At 39.4% G+C, this 21,673-nt stretch overlaps 1 protein-coding gene across 3 annotated transcripts in view; it reads right to left on the bottom strand.

The window, feature by feature from the left end:
• The window catches only part of LOC117145240 (histone-lysine N-methyltransferase, H3 lysine-79 specific), a 42,574-nt gene extending 21,140 nt beyond the window's left edge, over positions 1-21,434 (bottom strand). For 2 of the 3 annotated variants that reach the window (XR_004459712.1, XM_033310816.1), the window contains exons 1-2: positions 21,206-21,434; positions 20,513-20,813 (exon numbers count right to left, since the gene is read on the bottom strand). The gene's annotated coding sequence lies outside the window, so the exon portion shown is untranslated. The remainder of the gene's footprint in view (positions 1-20,512; positions 20,814-21,205) is intronic. The other variant, XM_033310817.1, reaches the window with a different exon arrangement.
• Positions 21,435-21,673: the final 239 nt, after the last annotated feature.

Genomic DNA, 21,673 nt, shown 5'->3' with positions numbered 1-21,673 from the left:
AATTATTTAGTTTTAAGAGGTGGGCAATCGAAATTTTTTTTTTTAAGAGTGGGCAAACGAAAAAAACTAATTTCGAAGGGTGGGCAAACGAAAAAAACTAATTTCGAAGGGTGGGCAAACGAAAAAAATTAATTTTAAAGGATGGGCAAACGAAATTATTTAGTTTTAAGAGGTGGGCAATCGAAATTTTTTATTTTTAAGAGTGGGCAAACGAAAAAAACTAATTTCGAAAGGTGGGCAAACGAAAAAAACTAATTTTAAAGGGTGGGCAAACGAAATAAACTAATTTTAAAGGATGGGCAAACGAAATTATTTAGTTTTAAGAGGTGGGCATTCGAAATTTTTTATTTTTAAGAGTGGGCAAACGAAAAAAAATAATTTTGAAGGGTGGGCAAACGTTAAAATGTAATATTAAAGGGTGGGCAAACGAAAAAAATTAATTTCAAAGGATGGGCAAAGACACCTAGGTAAACTTGAATGTCTTATATTTTCTAAAGTATAAATTTTTTCAAAATTGTAAAGGGTGGGCAAACGTGGGCAAACGATGTTATTGCGATTTAAAAAAAAAAAATTGAAAAAAGTGAAATTTTTGATCTTTGAAAATTTTCGAAAATTTCAAAATTCTAAAGGGTGGGCAAACGTGGGCAAACGAAGTTATTGCGATTAAAAAAAAAAAATTTTGAAAAAAGTGAAATTTTTGATCTTCGAAAATTTTCGAACTTGTTCGAAAATTCATATCTCAAAAACTGGACGTGGGCAAAAAAAACTAATTGGTGGGCAAACATGGGCAAAAAATGGGCAAACGATTCCAGCTTTTAAATTTCAAAAATTCGATTTTTCCGAACCCAGCTTCTTTGAGCTGTTGAGGTGCAATGCTCTAATGCCAGTGCAGAGAGAAAAGTGTAAATATTCATTATCCTGGGAATATTTGTATCTTTCAATAACAAGAAATTAAATAAGTAAGGGATCACCAAAAAAGGAACTACTCTTATGTTAAGTTCAACAGAATTCTTAAATCTTTAAAATAATATCGATGATTTTACGCTGCTGCTTTGTTCTCTGTGCACGGATGTGGAAAGAGTGCGACGAGTATTTCCGGATAAGTAGCAAAAGCGCCGTAATAAAATCTGTCTAACATTGTTGGGTGGTTCGGGTTGAGTTAGAGCATGAATTCTGTACTCAGGGTTTGTGCTATGGAACCTCCTGATGGTCTGGAGTTCCACTTGGTGGGTCGCGAAGTGGGTGGATGGGTGGCGTGGCAGCGCTCTTGAAACATTTTCTGTTGTTGCTGCCTGGTGACAGAGCAAAATAAATGTGTGTAAAGAAAAGGGGCTGGTGTTTCCGGGAGGAACGTCAGATGAAATATGGTAAAAAATGAAAATTGAAAAAAATTTGTTGTTTGAGGTTGAGGCTGAAAATTTATGGTTAAACGCCAGAGAAAGAGCCATAAACTAAAGTAAAAGAAATGTTCGCTGAGAAAATAAAAAAAATAGAGGAAGGCTAGGTACAAAGTAAGTTGAGAAAAGCGATTAAATTTCATGAATTATGGCTAGCACACACAACTATTGGATGGGAAGCTGCAAGCCGAGATGAGTTACGATAGGTAAAACGAAAGCATAGTGTAGAAAATATTAAGGCGAGTGAAGCTGTAACTAAATTTCCTACTGAAATTTGGCAACTCTTAGAGTCAGTAAGGATTAAGTATTTCCATTTTATCCTTGCAGAGGATATATTGATATCAATCAGAAGTTTCAACCCAGGTAAGATGAAATATTGCATACGATTAAACAGTAAAAAAGAGGCTTCTTCATAATGCAAGCCTCATATAAGTCCAATTTTTTGTTTTAGTTGAATTTAATTATTTAATATATTTTTTATGCATTCTTATACCATATTCACACCAACAGAAAAAAAAAAAGAAAAATAATTTGTTTGCAAAACATTTGTGTTTGCATTTCGCCCAAAAGGAAACATTAAAATAAACATACAGCAGAGCAGACGTTGACAGTTTCAGTTCATTGAACCGAACTTAATTAAAAATCAAGTTGAAGGTCGACCTCTCGACTCACAGTGTGTGTATACAGCTGCGGTTAAAATAATAGCACTACTGCAGGTGGAAAGGTGATTTCCTAAAAAAAGGTATTGAATGTTTATTTTTTTAAAAGTCTGATTGCATGAATAATAAGTACCATATGTTGTCTCTCTAAGCAAGAAATTTTGACTCTCTCAATGTAACGGTTCTTTTTGTTTTTGGGCACTTTCTGCAAAAGGGCGCTAAATGAGGCGGTAACAAAAATAGCACTGACCACGTTTTTGCTGAATAAAATTAATAGGAGTGATTGCTTTGGGTTTTTTTTCGACATATTTTGAAAAAAGGAGTTGCATTAAAGGTTTTAATTGAATTTTTTTCAAAAGAAGACCAAAAATTCTCTAGTTATGGGTCGGGGAAAGCATTCTACCGTCGAAAAAAGGAATTTGATTAAAAACATGATCTCTGAAGGTAAAACCTACGCTAAAATGGGACGGTTTGTTGGTTTTTCAAACAAAATGATCCGCAACGCACTTCTGTTTGTCGAAAATAACGAAAAACGTGGAAGAAAGCCCTCTATGTCCAACGTGGAGATCAAGCGCTTGGTTCGGCAAAGCAAGAAGGAGCCTTTTAAGCCGGCGACGGAACTGAAGAAGGAGCTCCAGATAGCTGCAAGCGTGGAAACAGTTCGCAAACACTTAAGACAAAACAACCTTAATGTGTGCAGTCCCAGAAAAGTCCCGCTTCTGACTGTTAAGCATGTGGCAAAGCGAATCTTATATGCCAAGATACGCAAGGACTGGCCTGTGGAGAAGGGGCGCCACATTTTGTGGTCAGATGAGAGCAAAATTGTGTTTTTTGGTTGGAAAGGCTCTCGGTCTTATGTTCCGCGTCCACCACGAACTGAAAAAAATCCTCGCTTCACCTTTAAGACGGTAAATCACGGGGGATCCAACATCATGGTATGGGCGTGCTTTTCATACTATGGAGTAGATCCGATTCATATGATTCAAGGCATCATGGATCAGCACATTTACACAGATATCCCGGAAAATGTGATGGCGACATATGCCGAGGATGAAATGCCGTTTTTTTGGACATTTCAACAGGATAACGACCCAAAACACACGAGGAAGAAGGCTCGAAAGTGGTTTGAGCAGAAATCGATCCGAGGAATGAAATGGCCTGCTCAGTCACCCGACTTGAATCCAATCGAAAAACTTTGTGCGGACGTGAAAAAAAGGTTTCTGAAGCCAAACCCAACCATAACGAGGAACTTTGGATTCATGGGGGATCGAGGATCAAGGATTCATGGAGCAAAATTCCTCAAAAACGGTACCAGGACTTGGTGGACTCCATGCCAAGAGGATGCGCAGCTGTCATTGCCTACAATGGTCACGCAACCAAATATTAAGATTCTTTAAACATAGTTCTTAAGATATAATCCATTTGTTGAACTCTTATTTTATTTTTTTAGTTAGTTTTAGCAAAATACGAGAAACAGTGCTATTTTTGTTACCGCCTAAATTTGGAGGTTTTTTTTTGTTTTACCAATTATTTTTAAAATATCCATTAGATCTGTTACCAATTTTATTATTTCGATTGAAAATCATTGTAGTATTTAAGATTAGTGGAAAAAATGATGAAAAAATGTCAGAAAATAGAGAAACGCTGGGGCAAACACGAAATGTGCTTTTGGTGCTATTATTGTTACCGCAACTGTATATGAGCACAAAGAAAATATGCCGACTTGTTTATGTATTTAATTTGAATACAAAACGTTTTCGGACCAAAAATCAGCCATACGCGATCGACAGAAGTACGTTTTACGCAAAAAAGAAACTGGTAATTCGGCAAAGGTCAGTGAACATATTTAACAATAATAATAATGAAAACAAAAAAACAGACACAACAAGTGAAGCCCCATGTAAGACGGAGAGAAAAGCAGACAGGAAGGGGGAGGGGGACTATCATTCCGATCATGATTATTTCTGAGCAATGTCTCACGGAAAACCTGTTTTAATTGAAGCCAAGATTCGGTGGCTGGCTGCTGCCTGAAGTTTGGCAACAGCGCTCACGCAACTAACGAAAAATGTAAAGCAAACAAACAAAACAGTTGGCAGCTCTGCACCGCCAGCGGCAGAACTCCAATCAGAATTTCAAACATTTTAATATGAAAAACGTGACGCAGCAACAATAGGAAAACAAAAGGAGGAAGAACGTCAGACAGGAACGATTGGGAAGTGAAACGACAACAGCAGCACAAAAATATCTGCAGCTGCTTGAGACTACAATTGTGGTCAGAACAATAACACAGATAGCCAGGTGTAACATGAATCGAAGGTATCTCTCTTTATGTAATAAATATGGCAAAGTGCAATCAAGGTGTATTTTATCTTGATACTTATTTGTATGGGGTATTTATAAGCAGTCATTGTTCGCATTTGTATTTGCTACAATAGTTTTATCCTGAATAAAACATAGTACGGTTTCAAATAAAATCAAAGTATGTTAGTAATAACTGATTAGATCGAAGTTGCAACTTAAAAGTCTTATACAATCTTTAAGATACAAATAAATAATTTCTGTACTATATTTTTTTGAGACAGAGAAAAGGATCTATTATGGTAACCAGTGCTGTGAGGAGATGTGCGTTGATAGCCCGCAGCATTAGATCGCCGCTTACACGGTGTGTTTCCGATAGTGTGAACGAGTTGAGTGTGTGCTCGTGACAGGTGTTCGTTCGTGCGTGCCTGCAGTTGCATCTGTAAATGTATCTGTATCTTTATTTGTATCTGCGACTGTGCTGGTGCTTGCACTGGCGTTGGTGTCCGTGGGTGCACAGACTACGTAATAGCAGCATAACTGCATCGAGTGATAGTCACGTACGCCACACACCTCACAGTGGGGCCCGAAAAAAAGCGACTCACAAAACCAAAACAAACCACACCGAACAAAGCCCAACGCAGGTGTTCATTTCATTTCATGCGCAGAGCGAGGGAGAAGATGGAGAGCTTCTCAATTTCAATGCAATTCACTGCAAGCGCTGCTAACAAGTGTCACGTTAAATAAGGAAATGACAACAAGTTCTACTTGTCGCCTACTTTTGTTGACGCTGCCTCGATTATGCAATGCATTCGCCTTGGTGCTTCTCTATCGCTACGACAACCTATTATTTATAACCACTTTACGGTTTCAACTCTGGCAGCGGGAACTTAAAGGTCATTGCTTAAAGTATTTGGCATTAGCGTCGCCGAAGTGTGCGTGCTTGCCTTAAGGCTACGTTAATTTCAGCTTTGAACTTGCAACTTCAGCGGAATTTGGTTATTAAATTGGGCTTGTTCAGCTCCCCGCTGGTTAGAAGACTTTGTATGAGCTAATCGCAGTGGTTTAGTGCCCCTGGCAACTAGTTATTACTCATATTCCAAGGTCTCGCCCGGTTCTTTTGCCCAATTGCTTTAAAAATTTGTATTTTCTAAAGTTCTTGGGAGTAGTCAAAACAAAACATTTAATTGTTACTTTTATGTTTTAACTTTTAAAAAATGGGTACTAGAAATGTATCTAGTATTTTGCAATTTAGCTTGAACTTGGACTTCCATTGGCACGTTCCTCGCAACGTTCACAGGTCGCCCTGGATAATGGGCTCATATCTCGCGGATTTTTAAAGCCCTACGACTTCGCAGTCCCATTCGGATTTGGCCTTAAAGGCTGCCCCACACACCCACACAAAGTGGAATCCGCCATCTCTTTCCGCCCTACTCTTTTCGTCTCCTTCGCCGTCTGCGTTTTGTGGGTTTGTTGGCTTTGCCTATTCATTGCGTTGGTGTTGTTGAAGTTGCTGTCGGTGCAGGAAACGTGTTTTTTTTTCAGACGACCAAAAGGCGACGCGGCCTATACATAGCCCACCAGAACAGCAAAACAACAGCGAACGCAGCAACAACATCTAGCGACTGACAAACCTGCAATACATTTCATGCCCTTAGGCTAAATACGTCGCCCTGTGTTAGTTGCTCATCGCCAGTGTTCTCTGTACGCTATCTCTCTTCATACTTCGCTGTCCCGTTCTCTGACAACATTGTTGTTGTCGCCGCTGCTTGGCCAACGACCTTTATCACGCTCACACACACACACCACAACCGCTCCTATTGGGCTGCTCTTCTTCTGCTGCTGCTGCTCACTCGCTCACTCATTTTAAGAGCCCAACGAACTACAGTGCGACTTCGTTGATTGGAGCTTCTTGGGGAATGAATAAACATGAACCATTTCTTAGTTAAAAAACAACTTATATTGTTCTATTCATTCGCTTACATTTTACATGGTTTGTATGGAATTAAGTTTAAACTAGCGCAGTCAGATGGAGCGATTGATTAGATGCAATGTACTTTTGTATTAAATACTTTAATACAAGTCCTAGTTAAATCGAGTTTGGCTCAAACGTCTCATTTTGAAATGACTAGAAGTGAAATGTATTCTATAGACATCCTTTTTTTGCAAATTGTTATAAATAACAAGGAACTGCATGGATTATAACTTGGGTGGAAGACTTATCCAGGTTCGACTGTAACTCCAGCTCAGTCAGACGATTTTGGCCTTTTCTCGGCTCTGTTTTCTCTCGCCTCGTCCGCTTTTTGCTCAGGGTTGCTGCCTCGCCTTCTTCGCTCGTTTGGTGCGTGACTTGCCTGCCGCCCCTGTGCGTCCACGCCCCTCGCGCCACCGTTGACCCCCTACGCCACCGCCCGACTATGTGGAGCGTCGTCTGCAATTTAATAATTTCGAGTTGGAGTCTCATTTGAGCCTTTTTCCCGCACTCACAAACACACGCTTAGCAACAACCTGTCTGGCACACTCGTGTTCGGTTTAGCTATTTTTTGTGCGCGTCGCTGGCTTCAATTTTTTCTGGTTTTATTTATGTATATTTTTCCTCTCGCCTTGGCATGTTTTCCAATTAAAGTGCACGCGGCGGTGGCAAATTTTCAGTTTCCTCAAACGCCATCTCTTTCGCACGCGCAAGTCACCTGTCCACGCGAGCATGTGTGTGTTTGTATGTGTGTGTTTGTATGTGTGTGTTTGTGTGTGTGTGTTGTAATAGCCGCATACAATTTACCGTTATATGCCGGCGTAATAACTTACAATAGCAGCAACAACGAATGACAGACATCAGTTGTTGTTTCTGTTACAATTTTTAGTATGCCCATTTCGCGTCTTTTTTTCATCAGAATTCTTCGTGAGCGATTTTTATCGCATTTTGCACGCACACACGAAAGCCAACGTGGCGCCATCTACTGGGGCGAAAAATAAAAATGCAATTTTTATACGCATTAGCATCGGTTTTATTTTTGTGTACTCGTTCGTTGCTCTTTTATTCCACCTGAACTTGGTACCGCTTTCGTGAATCACGCGCCGCTTTAAAAAGCAGGTCAACCGCTCCTTCCATCTCGCTTCCCCTAAATGTATGTATGAGACAAAAAGAGTCAGCTAAAAAAAATAATAATAAAATTGCCATGCGAAGAGAACGAACGCGCCATAAACATGCCAAGTTTATTTGACACAGATTTTATTTATGTGTTAAATGAGTATAAATATTCACTGACGTCGTTTCTGGGGGAGTCTACAATGTTTTCCATGATCAAATTAATTATTACTTAATATACAAAATAAGCATATCAAATATTACATTTATACATTCAACTTCTAGTTTTGCGAAACATAAGTTGGATTTAACTCGTCATTTCAGGCATGGACAATTTTTAAAAAATTAAAAATTATTAGAAATTTCTAATACTCATCGGAAAACCCATAATACTCATACTTGTTCATCGTATAAATTACAATGAAAGCAAAAACCAACCGTGAACCACAAAAAAGTTGCACAGTGGTTGCAAATATGTGCAAATGGATAGTAAGTAATTAACTCGCTGGGCCCTCTAATTGTATAGCCAAGTTCTATTGAACTGAATCCCCTTCTCATCGCTTGAGTAATTCACGGTACTTGTTATTGAAAAGGGGGCAATCCATCCAGCTGCTCTTTGCAACTACCCAATAATCGATGGTGCAGGTATTATTATTATATCTGCTGTCATTAAAATACTCGAAGGGAAACGCCTGTCACAATTTAAACTGATTCCATATGCAAATCGAGGGAAATATCAAACCAGCGACTTCTGCGGGGAAGAACTTTATAGTTTATTCATTCGATATGGATTACTTGATTGATGGTTTGGTATGATGATATCTAGAAGCGGAACACGAAAGATATTTGATCACATTTTTTGTTATTCCTAACTTAAAACGAGAATAAAAACCGTGAATTAATAATTAATAATAATTCATAGATGAATTATTTTTTTTGTTGAAGTACGTGCAAATGCAAATGCATTGGGTTCCGGGATTATATCGATTTTTACCTCATTTGTAATTTGATTTTCCCCTTTAGACCTGACCTACACCTACCTCTCTACATCTCTTTTATATCTGACCCCTCGCTGTCTCTTTCCCCCTTGATAACAGAGTGGCTCGGCGGATATTACGCAACACATGCAAAATGGAAACGAAGCACAGTCACAGCTAATAAATAATGCAAATTCAGTGCAGTGGCGGAGAGGAACGGGTTTTCCAGGGCGGCAGTGAGGGATTGGGTTGGTTAGCCAGCCAGGCAATTGAACTTTTGCTGCAGTAACTTTCTTAGGTTGAACAGCTGTTGCTGCTCAAGAAAGAGACGGCCACACCAGCTGCGCGTGAGCGGGACGGGTGGAGTGCAATAACTTTTCGCTTTTGTCCCGCCACATTTATTATCGCTTTATTTTTATCGCATAAATAAAAGTGCAAAAGCGTAAAAAAGGGCTTGTCAACGGCAAGTCGCGACGTCGAGTGGAATGAAATGCAATGAATGAGTTTCAGCTGAGTTGAGTTGGGTTGCGTTGAGCCAAGAGCGAGACAGCAGACCAGCAGCAGAAAGAGACGGCTAGCGCAAAAGTGTGTGCAAAAAGTTTAAGGACATGTTTGTCATGTTTACATTTGACTTCAAGTGCTGTGCACTTTAAGAACTTTACCTTGGAATTTTATGGGCAGCGAATGGGAGGTCAGGGGCGGGTTTTACGAAGGGTTAACTTGCGTCTTCCTTCCTGTGAGTTTTATATTTATGACGACCAAGCACGCGACTCGCATTTTATTACACTCGGCGTGCTGCGTTTTGTTTTAAAGGAAGGCGGGTGAAAAACCTGAACCACACCCAACTTATAGAACTGTTTCTGTCTGACCGAAGACCCTGGACCCTCGTTTTCCCGTCTTTACCGGCTTTACCGTTTAATGGTGTTAATAGCCCTTTGTCAAAAATGGGCGTGCTCGGTAGACAGTTTGTGTTATTTAGCCATTGTTTTATGCCGATCTTAACAGGGGGCAACACACTCATTCAAAAAGGGTGAAAAGTTGAGATCCGATAAGCTAAAGAGCCCAGAAACCAAAGACAGCCAAGAAGTTATGGGTATTGATGGAAGAAGCTAGATAAACAATCAAATCGCAGCATTTAAATGTCATTTACATATAAGTTCTGGTTGTTTTCGTAGTTTCAAGAAACGTAGTTTTTTGATTAAACTAACTTATATTATCTGCTTGCAAATGTATTGAAATCTTTTCTTGACCCTGACCAAAATTTGATTTGATATACTTTCCCAAAACGCTCTATAATAAATTATTCAAGATAATATTTGCGTCCCCTAACTATAAGATATAAGGTTCAAGGTCCTAAAATTTCAATAATAATGATTATTTTATGTATTATTTTGGAAAAAGCTTTATACATATTTTGTAACTACTTTTTAAATAATGAAATTGGAAAAATTCAATTCAAAGGCTTCTGTGCCTTGTATAAAACGTTTTTTGTAATAATATAACTACATTTTATTACATTTAGGTCTTACTAAAAACCGCTTAAGTTATTTTGACCTACATACCGGACTATGGACTGTGTTGGATACAACCGACAATAAATGAAAATGAAAATTCAAGTCCGGATAATGTACTTTTAAATGGCTCATTAGGTACACTCTTGAGTAGATTCAATAATTTTGCTATATTTGCGCTTTAACTATTCCATTTTCCAATTGATTGGCTCACTTTAACACACAATAGCTATAAATTAAACTGACTGCCCAGAAAAACACACACAAAATGCACCTGCACCATAGCGTACATATATGCATATACTTTAAAACCAAATAAAACTAGCAAAGCATTTGAAAATTAATTGCAAAAGCCATTTAGACCGGACCTCGGACAACATTTTGCATTCAGAAAGTGAGAGAGCGAGGCAGACACAGGGTGGGAGCGAGACAGAGGAGGAAACGAGGGCGTTGGTCACTTAAACGGAAAAATTGGAAAACTTAAATGCACCAAAAATGGTCGATAGCGCCATGGATTTAAAACGCTGCCAAGCATTTTTGCCGGCAAAAGATTAAAGCTCACGCACACACACACACACACACACACATAGTCACTAGCCGCATGTAAATGTGTCTGTGTATCGGGTTGAATAAAGCAATTTCAGTGAGTGGATGGGTGGTGGGGAGGCGGGTGGCACGTCCCCCGTCGCCCGTGTGGGGTTAAATGCCATAAATAACGAAACAGGCGGCAGTCAGCACATAAAATACAAGCCAGGCACATAATATACAAAACAGAGAGGAAGAGAAAGGAAGAGCGAGACTGTCAGAAGCGGAGAAAGGCAGAGAGAAAGAGCCGGCCGGGGAATACACAAACACACAAATACACGTGCAAAAAGCTTAGCCTCTGTGCGCCACTTTTATGTGTGTGTGTGTGGGAAAGGGATGCCCGCGCATGAGGGACAGAGAAGAACGGACCGAGCGAATGAATGAATGTGTGGCAAATTTAGCTATCTTCCGGACAAATCTGGCTAAATTCAAGGATCATATGTATTTTTGGCTATTTTTGGATTTATGTTCGGACTAACTGAAGTGCTGCTCAATTATTATCTAAATTAATTATCTATCTAGTACTTAGAAAGTTTTATTGCTAATGCATAGACATAATGAACAAACTGACACAATTACTACTTGCAAAACAGTTTACATTATTTACAATTCTCTCCCCTTCCAAATCATGAATTAGCTACAATTTACGAATAAAATATTGGAATTATCTTGCTTTGCTAAAATCATTCTAATATTGAATTTCCACTTCTGGCTACGTTCAAGAAAATCCAGTTGTTTACACATTTGTTTACCTTACAAACGTGCGAGGAATTGAAACTTTGAAAAACATCAAATCGCTCGAAAGAATAAAGCATTTGTGCTTACCATCTGGCTATTTAATGGAATCTTATCCCCCGGACTTACGTGGTAATCCACAGTGGGCAGCACTAGTTGTCGAGTGGCGCTGACGTCGCTGCCAGCAGCCGAAAAAGGCCAAAGGGCGAGGGGTGGGGCGGTGTAAAATCGATAAAATCAAGGGCAGACAATGCTGATGCCGCTGCCGACGTCGCTGCTCCCGAAGGCAGCGCACGTGAGGCGACCGCTCCTTCTTCTGCCTCCTTTGGTGGGTGGGTGGTTGGGTGGTGTTCGTTCTGCTGGCAGCGACAGCAACCCCCAGGCAGCATTATTGTGAAAGTTTCCGACTGCGCGAGAGTGTGTTTGACTTTGTGTGTGTGTGTGTGCGAACGGAGGCAGTAAAACGAAATGAGAAAGCATCAAAAATAATCATTTTGCGGAGTTACTCCCTCAACGCCCACCCCCTCATCACCCCCTCATCCACACCTCCCCTAAATCCCGAAGAAACTTTTTTTGGGCGGTGCCTGGCAAAATATTTCAAATTGCAAAGCAGCAGCTGAAAAAGTAGAGCCCTTAGAGGTTGGTGGGCCCTTTGTTGCACAGCCGAGGTCAAGTTACTAGACTCGGTCACTTTACTAACACTACTAGTTGAGTATTGCAAAGTGAATAAATGCCACGTGCCACATGTTGAAAGTATGTAATAAGTTGCACTTTACCATATCAATGGAGCATGTCAGGGCTTACAAGTTCTATTAACTTGGCCCAAACTGTTCAACGGGGAGATGCTCCCTGCTCACTCTCCATTTCGCTTTCTTCGTGTCTGCCTTAGTGATTTTGGGCGCTGTCAGCGGCAGAAGGACGAAGATGGCCAAAAGGACGAAGTGGCTGAAACGGAGCAGCTGGAGGAGCAAGGAGCAGCGGCTTCTGTTTCGCCTGCTTTTATTTTGGGCTCGCAAAAACTTTTTTTGGGAGCGGATACGAGGGTGTCGTGGGTGCGGCTGTCCTGGCAGGATATTCTGCTGTGGAATAAGAAGGCGCGCCATCAAATTTAATGTGTGGACTAATAGAAAATGGCGTCTGCATTTAAATTTCCCTGAAGCTTTTGGCAAGGACGTCAGGGCGGATTCCCGTTATTTGATTTTCTTTTCTTTCTTTAAGTTGACTTTGCATTCAATTAATGTGAAAATGTCAAAGTTATGGATGAAGGGGATGGTGGGTGGTGGCTTGGGAATTGGGCTCGAGATGCCCCTTGTTGTTATTTGTAATGTGATCCAGCGAATGGAAAGAGATGGGCGTGGCAAATTTTCTTCATTCATCGTCCTTGTGTCTTTTACAAGTGTGCTTCAAGTTAAATGTTAAGGCAAGAACTTTAATATGTTGAAAGAACATGAGAAAGTTGAAATTAAGTGCGAAGCATTGTTATTTAATTTGATTCTCTTTAAAGGCATCACAATTAATTGCTTTTGAATAATGCGTCTGCAGATAGGACAATACACCATTTCAATCAAATCAAATTGTTCCTAAATTAAACTTTAGCTAAGTCCAAGTTTCATTTTCACGGATAAGCTATCACAATTTGAGCCATCTAATTGGCCATTAGGATGTTTTGTCTACAATCTTGCTCGTATTTCATCCTGTTTTCCTTTTCGCTTTGTTATCACCACAATTTATCACAAAACACTTCAAGTTGGGCGAGAAGTTTTAAACATTTGACTTTGGCCTTTAATATCTAAACTGGCAAGAAGCTAAGCCAACAAAAACTTAATTAGCCATATTAGCAACATAATATTCAACTTAAAGGTAATACAAACTTGAAGTAATTTAAATTTCAAGAAATTGCTGGCCTGGAGAAAACGCAGTCTTCGCAATCTGTCTTCATATTCAATGAATTAAATTATCAGCATCAAAGTGATCCAGAGCAAGATGGCTTATACGAAAAGCCTTTAGAGCCTCGAGCTTCTAGCTTGTGCACACAGAAATAATTCCTATGCCAATATTAGGTCGATGAGATGGCATGCTAATTTTCAAGCTAAATATACACAGATTCAAAAATTACAAATTTACTTTTAAGACAATTCTAATTCCGAATAAAAAAAAAATAATATTTTCATAATCAGAGCTGTTTTGGGAAATATTCATTACCACATACATTTCCAGGAATATTTACTTCCTCTACTACTAGTAAATCAGAAATAATATTCTTATCAAAAACAATTTATATATTTTAATGCCAGATTTCGTTCTGTGTGTGAAGAGCGGCAACAGCGCAGCGCCAAGAATGCCAAAGTAAAAATGGGCGCAAAAACTAGTTACACAAACACAAACGCAGAGCTACAGCTGCAGACAAGATGCCAGCCCACCCAACCGCCACCCACTGACCTGGCACGTCTCCCCCGTCCTCCAGGGCCACCTCCCTTCCACCCTCCCTCCCTCCCTCCATCCACCTTGCCTCCTCAGCAGACAGTGCCATCCAACCCCACCCACCCCACTCTACCCAAAATTGAGCTTGGGGCGTTGTTGCCGCATTATTTTTATCAAAAATGTTATCAAAATGTGCGTTGCCAGCTGCGAGCGAGAGGGGCAAGAGGGGTGGGTAATGGGGGAAAGGGATTTTCCGAGCGGCGGGGGGATTGAGAAAAGTGTGCTGAGCTTTTCACTGTGTGAATGAGGTCGAACGGTGGGTGGGGAGTGGGTGCTTTTCTGCTGGCTTAGATGGCACAAGAAAAAGTTGAAAATGAAAATAATGACAGCGTTGACTGAGAGAGGTAGGGAAATGGGGAGGGGGAAAGCGGCAAAAGGAGGAGCCCAAAGCGGAGAAGGAAAAGTAGGGGGTGTTAAAAGTGTGGGCGGCGTTTGAGTGGGCCTTTTGGGGTGGCAAAGTAGGTGGTGTGTTGGATTTCCAGCTTTTGTTCGTTGCTTTTTGTTTTGTTTTGTCTACGAGAAAAAGTTGCACTTAGTTATGTGCGTGTGTATGTGTGTGTGTGTTGGCTGTGGAATTTTGCGCATGTACGGCGAGCACATAATACATAAGTTATATGCCCGGGTATATATACACAACGCAACGTAAATTGTTATCGATTTTCCCTGTTGCCATGTAAGAGGAATGTGGCCCAAGGGGCCGGGGGGAGGCTGAGGGGATCCGGGAATATAGATGAGGCACCGAGTACATGTGTGTGCCTTGTTTATGTTTATGGCATTTTAGCATAACGGCAGCGGCTAAGTAAGTCCATCTATCTATCCACAGCAACGGATGCCGCAGCATCTCAAAGATACACAGTGGCGAGCAAAATAATAGCGAATCGATATCGAGATGGAAAAAGATAGAAACTTTTTTTAAGATTAGCTATTGTATAAGTAATTTTTTCAATAAATCACACTATTTCACTGCACTATTAAATATTATTTTATATCTATCAGATTCATTTCCTTAGTTTATTTTATTATTAAACTATTGAACCTTAGAGCTACAGATTAGGGCCACTGGGTATTTCCAGCAATTTTAACCTTAATGGATTAGTACTTGCAATTTCAAGGCCATTTCATTTTGTGCAAAAGTGGAATGCTATTATCTTGGCTGCAAGCAAACGCATGTGGTTCTTTACTTTCCACGCCCCGATAGATACAAAAACTTAGTTAAAGGCTGGGAAGCAATACCAGTGTATCTGCCAGAAACTTTTACCTATCTCTACTCCTCATCGCGCCACATAGCCGTGAATGAAAGAAATAATGTAATTTTATGCCACGGCTAGAAAAGGGCAAAGTTTTCCTAAGGATTCCTTATCTATTCCATTTTATTCCCAATCCTCCCTACCACTAATTATGGTTGTTTTCTCTGGGTATTCAGTCGCTGACATCTTGTTTATCTATGGGATTGGCCTTTGAATCGGCTAAACCCGAAGAAAATGTAATTTGTCAACATTTGATGGCATTATCCAACTTAAAGAAACTGAGTTGCGTTTTAAGGTATCAACGATTTATTTTGGTGTTTATACAACGTGAACGGCTAGCTTAAATTGTAATTGGTTATAGTTCGAATTTTCCATCAAAAGATATCATTTCTTTTGGTCTTATTCCAATCCTCATCACTTATACATACTGCAAAAGCGAAAAGAAATGGGCAACAGCCTGTTCTGACACGGAGGCACATGCCAAAATTCTTGATAAATCAGTCAATCACGCCATTTGATCAAAGATTACGGCTCCAAATGGAAGCCCAAGAAGCTCCCGATTCCATCGCCTCGTACGTGTTAGCAAGGAAAAGGAAAAGCTAAGGAAAATTCACATGTTTTGCACCGTTTTTTAGCTATATCAGAAAAGAAGTAAAAAAAACATCAAAATACAAGCCAAAAATATTCTTTATTCTCGTTTATGCAGGAATTTATATACCCTGACTAAACTAATTTTAAATATTAACATTGCTAAGCATCATTTCTAGTTCCAATTATAAGTATTATAAGTAAATTTGCACTCTATAAGTAAATATATAAAGGTACATATTTACCAAATATTAATTATTTAAGCAGTACTTGAAGTAAAGACAACCTTTCCTTTTCATTAAAAAATGTGAAATTTGCTATATAAATTTCTTTATAAATTTCAAGTTTAGCAATTGAATAAGAATGAAGTGCCCAATCCGAAGTAGCCCTACGATAGGGAAATTGGTAAATCTTTTTTTGGCAGACAACTGGAAAAGCCATTTTATCAGTTTTCCTAGCTGCCGCCTTGCTTGCATTTTCGTCTTAACCCTAGAAGGGTCCATCGGACCGGGACCCCCTTAAATTTATGTTTTTTATTTTTTTCTTTTTTTAACTTATTCACTCCGACAGGCGGTGCCAGTTTGTCTTGGCTTCGCTTTCAAACACATGTTTTGCTGTTTTGCCTTTTCGTTGGCAGCTGCTGCCACAGTGGAAAATCAGGCAGCAGGGAAATCTGGAGCGAAACAACAAAGGCGGAAAACAAAAAGCAATACGCTGTTCGCATCCTGCAAAAGCACAAGGTGTGGCCGATGGAGCCGTAAAGGAAAAAGGAAAAGAATTAAGCAAACATTTATCGATTTATGTGCCAAGCGAGAACTTAAAGCTTAAACTGGAACAGCACGAAAAACGCGCGCGTCATGCGTGCTGGAAAAACAGCGACCAAAAATTGCCAACGACCCAAAAGGGGGTTTTAATGTACATATGTATGTACATGCATATATAGAATATATATAGATATATAAACTTGTGTGTCCCAGGCTGATTCGATTTTAAGCGAAGCCCATTAAACGACGAATCAGCACGAAAAATTGGAAAAGGGAATGAAGAGGCCAAAGAACGACCTCAATTTATATAACTGATTGGAGCCCACATTCGATGAATGAATTGTGTTTCGTACGAGCATGTGACGTTCACGTGAGATCAAAAAGACCACAATAATCCCATTGCCACCATGAAGAATCAAGGAGGATCTCTCCACGTCCTCTGCCCACACTCTGCATACTCAAAAAACTTAAAAAATCCACCCACATCCACTCGAAAACCCACTTCAAAGGAGAGTGAAAATACATTAGGCTTTGGGCACATACAGAAACTGAAAACTGGCAACAGCGCACGAAGATGCCTTGAAGCGAAACCATAATCATCTATCTCTGAAATTTCAAAGAAGAAATCATTTTCACTTTTATTCCGTGGACAGACGATAAATATTAATATTATATTAAATTCTTTTAATTAGCATTGTAAGTAGTTAACATCTTGTTACATCTTTACAGTTAAATAATACAGTAATATTAAATTAAATTCCTTTAAATAATCAAAAGTATTTCATATTCTTGAGCTTAAATTCTTTTAAACAGTCAAGTTGCAATTCCAAAGCGCAGAGTTTCCATTTTGTGCTATTTCAGTGACCAGAAACCAATTCCCTGTATCTAATGTCCCACACAAAGTTGCATATCCAGCGTATCTGAACAATAAAAATAAAATAAAAGCTGCACAGCACAAAAAAACGAAAAAAGAGAGGCAAGCAAAACAAATAAAGCCAGCAAACATTGCCGGCCAACAACTCCACGTAAACTTCATTTACTCTGTCTGGCTGTGGACCCCAATTCCTCTCTCCCTCCCCCCTTCCACACCAACTTCTCAGAGGGGGCTCCTCTTTCCCCCTCTCTTCAACCCATTCTGCCGCCCATGCCGCCATTTATTGAAAGGCCTGCACGCAGTTTGTTTTTGTTTTTCTCTTTTTTGCTAGCTCAAACACAAAATTACTTTTTGTGGCTTGACTGGTGAGGTCTCTCTATCTCGCTTTTCCGTCTTTACCTCGCTCTCATTCCCTCTCTATCTGCCCTGCTTCCTCTCACTATCTATCTACAACTGGGGTCAACAAAATAGTGCGTAGTCAAAAATGTAATTGCTTTAAAAAAAACTTGGCATTTACAAATGGTACAAACATTGTGTCGTAAAAAAGACAGCGAACGTAAATTTCCGTAATTATTAACCTTGAATTCAAATGAACACCTGTATAAATAAAATACACGTATTAAATTCCATTTCACAGCTAGCTAAAACATTTTAAATTACAATGAAATGTCTAAAACAAATGGGCTAATAATTTTCTTGTCTCCACTTGATTTTCCCCAACTATATTCAAGTACAACTACAACATTGTCCTCAACTGTAGCTTTTTTTCGTTTATCTTGCATGCTCTTTCTGTTTGTTATTGTGTGTGATAGCTTTTATTTAGTTTTTTGTTTTTCTTTTTTTTTTAATAAATGCTTGGGTTCATTCAACTGTCAAAAAGCACTATACACACACGTGGAAAGGGGCAGAGATAGACAAATAAAAAGAGAGAGGAATAAACAAGATCGAAGCTCACGACGTGCATACAAAAGATGTAAAGTTAATCGTTGGCGCTTCTTCTTCGCCTGAAACATTTTAAATATTTATGTATCCTTCATTGCCGATTTCTCCCGTGTATATGTGTATGTAACTTTCCCGATTTTCCGCCAGCTGCTCTCGAACTTTTTGTTCTAAATTTAAGTTTAAATTCTAAACAGTGAACAAAATTTTTCAGCAGTCCACTCCCTCCCACAGAATCCCCTCATCTTTATTCACGAATTCCCTCTGCACTCGCATTCTGTAAAAGTTTTTCCTTGTTCCTTTACGAATTTGTTTATCTATTTTAGTTTCGGCAGCCGTGTGTGTGTGCGTGTTTGTTGTATTTATGGCATTGTTTCGCTTTCGAGTTTCCGCCATGAAAGTGCAGACCTCCAAAATGCAACTATTTCTGTCCCACATAGATACACAGCCAATTCGCAATAGTGTGAGTGTACGCCGTGACACAGGCAGCCGAAATTGTTCATAGGATATATTTATATATTTATAATCGAACAATGTGAAAAGTAAGTTTTCTGAACCCGTGCTGCTTCTAGTTTTTAGTTTTTACCGATCGAAATTGATTTGTAATAGAGTTTTTTTCGATGACTATAGAAACAGCGCCAAAAAGCAAAATCGTAATCTATGGAAGAAGAAGAATCAACCAGGAAGAGAAGCGGAAGATAAGAGGGAAGCAGCAAGACAAGAAAAGCACCCAAACAGAAAAAGCGTTACCAATACACAGAAGCATGAGCTGGCAACGGTATCTCTTCTTTACATACCCACATATGTACATATGCAGGCATCAAAAGCTGCCACGAGGGAGAAGAAGAAGAGGAGGAGCAAGAAGCGGGCTAGAAAACGAGGAAGAAACAGTAGGCGGAGTGGAGAGCGAAGTGCAATGGCAACAACAAAGTAAAGCAACAACAACAAATTCAGGAGATAAAGTGGGAAGCAAAGCTGTCTGTTTTTCTTACTTGCGACTATGTGTGCGTGTGTATCCAATGCAGCAGCGGCAACCAAAACAACAACAATCGAAGTACAGTGAACCGAAAGACTCGAAAATGATGTAAAAACACAAGTATGTAAGTATTAAACAATTCTTAAAGTTTACTGGTGTGCTGAGGGACATATATAACTTCTTAACACAGTAACAGTGATTTTTTTAATTGCTATTATTTCGTAACATTTTTAGACAACATTGCAATTTTACAAGTCAAATCAGAGAAGCTTATTGGGAATTCGACTAGTGCATATTTCGTTTGTTATCCTTTTTAGTCGCTTTTTGAGCAAGCAAAAAAAGTTACATAGATGAATGACAAAAAACAGTCGAAGCTGTTGCAACAACTTTTAATTGACAGAAAACTTGCGGTCAGGATAAATGCCCAAAGTCGAAGTGGCCAAATAGCACGCATGTTTTCCAAATCCCTCTCGGCCTAAATCTACATACATACATGCAGACAAATACAAATGTATAGCCGGTTCAACTAGTTGGTCATAATTGGTTTTTGGTTTTCGATCCTTTTGACTGTAATCAACAAGAAAAAACCCCTCCAACTTGGCTTTGGACACTTTTGCTCTTTTCGGGTCTTGTTTGTTCCTTTAATTGGATTGTGTTTGCTGCCACTGACAGCATTCAAAACTTTGAATGGACGTAACCAAAATCACAGAAATCACTGGTACATTATTTAGCAGTGTTGGAACTCGCATGAATATTTTAATGGCAATGTTTATTCATAAGCAACCCATTTCGAATCATAATTCAGTGCATGAGCAGTTAAGTTCAAAACCTTGTTACTGTTACTAATCATATTAGTTGGCAAAATGAGCAATAATTTTTAAAAAACAACAATGTTCAGAAAGAACATTTTGACAAAACTAAAATCTCATATTCATTAAGTTGACAATAAGTTACGCTGTGACCGTGTTAAAAAAAAGGGTTACTTTGTTAAAAAAAAGTGGAAAATCTGTTCTGTATACTGCGTTTAATAAAGGTGAGTTTAAAGCAAATAAACATAAATGTCAAACGACTGCTTATAAATTGTCCACTTTAAATTTAAAGCCCTCATATGACACTTTTGTTTGGGCGAACGCCCATTGTCTTCCCACACGTTATAATTAACTGGCCCAGATTGCGGAGTATCCGGCACATGGGAAACCGATAAATAAATACGTTTGACTTTTCCCAAGGTCCGAGCCTGATATTACACTTCCGCTCTTATCGGAGAGGCAAACAGTAGGACCAGTGAACACACCAAAGTTAATATTACACGTTTTCAGAAGAGTTCTTCGCCGATTTTTCCCGGTCTTAACTCTTAAGTTCTTATTTCGCTTTCGGTTTAAAATATATTACTCACATTTCGCGCACTCAGCGCTCCGCTTCTTCTCCCGCTCTCTCCGCGCGCTTTGTCAATTGATAAGCCGTTAGCCGACGCCTCTCTCTCTCACTGCTCTCTTTTAAAGTTCTTGGTTTTTGTTTTACTCCATTCGATCTTGTTGCTGTTGTTGTGGGTTTTGGTTGTTTGGTGTTGGTTGCATTCCAGTTAAGAAGATGGGGAAGACGAAGACGTTTGAAACCGCAGTTCTCTGATTAATCAATATGATTAACCTTTGTTGTATTTTGCATTTACTATGTAATATAAATTTCGTTGTCAAGTGCTGCAAGAAACACGGAGATATACAAGATTACGTTTGACACTTTAGATTAGCTTTTATTCTTTTTCATACACAATTGTATGCACACTAACACACGCGCGAAAAAAACTCGCGGCGGCTGCTGCTGCTCTTCTTCTTGCTTCTCCACCTCTTCTTATTCTTCAAGCAGCAGCCTCTTTTTCTTCGTCGCTTTCGCTCTGCTCTTCGCTTCGTATATTTCATACAATTTTCTTTGTTGCAATTTAGGCATTTGTTTTAGCACACATGCACACTAAACACAGGCACGTACACACAGAGGCATTCACAGCAAATTATATTTTGCTGCTCTTTCTCTTTCACGCCGTACTGATTTGCTGCCTCGCTCTGGCTCACACACTCACACACTGGCTACTCACGTAATTCAGCTAACTTTTCGTATTCTTCCTTTGCGGCCAAATCTCACAATTAGCTCACTTCGATTCGCTGCGAGAACAAGCACGAGTATTGTATTGTATAATTAAGAATTTTTCTCCAATTTGCTACGACCCCAAAATGTTTCAGTACACACAGACACCACACACACACGCGCGCGACGAGGAGGACGACGCAGCGACACGTCCGTTATGTTCCAGCGAAAGAGCGAAACAAAAACACAAAAGGGAAACGGAGAATCCCTAACGGGTGGCGGAAAAATGCCTAACGCGAAAACGGAATCGAATAATCGATTGTTCACCATAAAGGTTGGGATTTTTGGTTGCTCAAAATTGCGTTACTTGTGGAATAATTCGAAACGTTTATATTGATTGTGATAAACATAATATAGTGAATATCATTAAGTAACTATGGGAAATCCGTGCAAAATAGATCGCTGAATGTCTTTCTTC

The sequence above is a fragment of the Drosophila mauritiana genome, chromosome 3R (genome assembly GCF_004382145.1).
Source record: "Drosophila mauritiana strain mau12 chromosome 3R, ASM438214v1, whole genome shotgun sequence".
Lineage (NCBI taxonomy): Eukaryota > Metazoa > Arthropoda > Insecta > Diptera > Drosophilidae > Drosophila > Drosophila mauritiana.
This window is presented reverse-complemented; position numbering and strand designations above follow the sequence as displayed.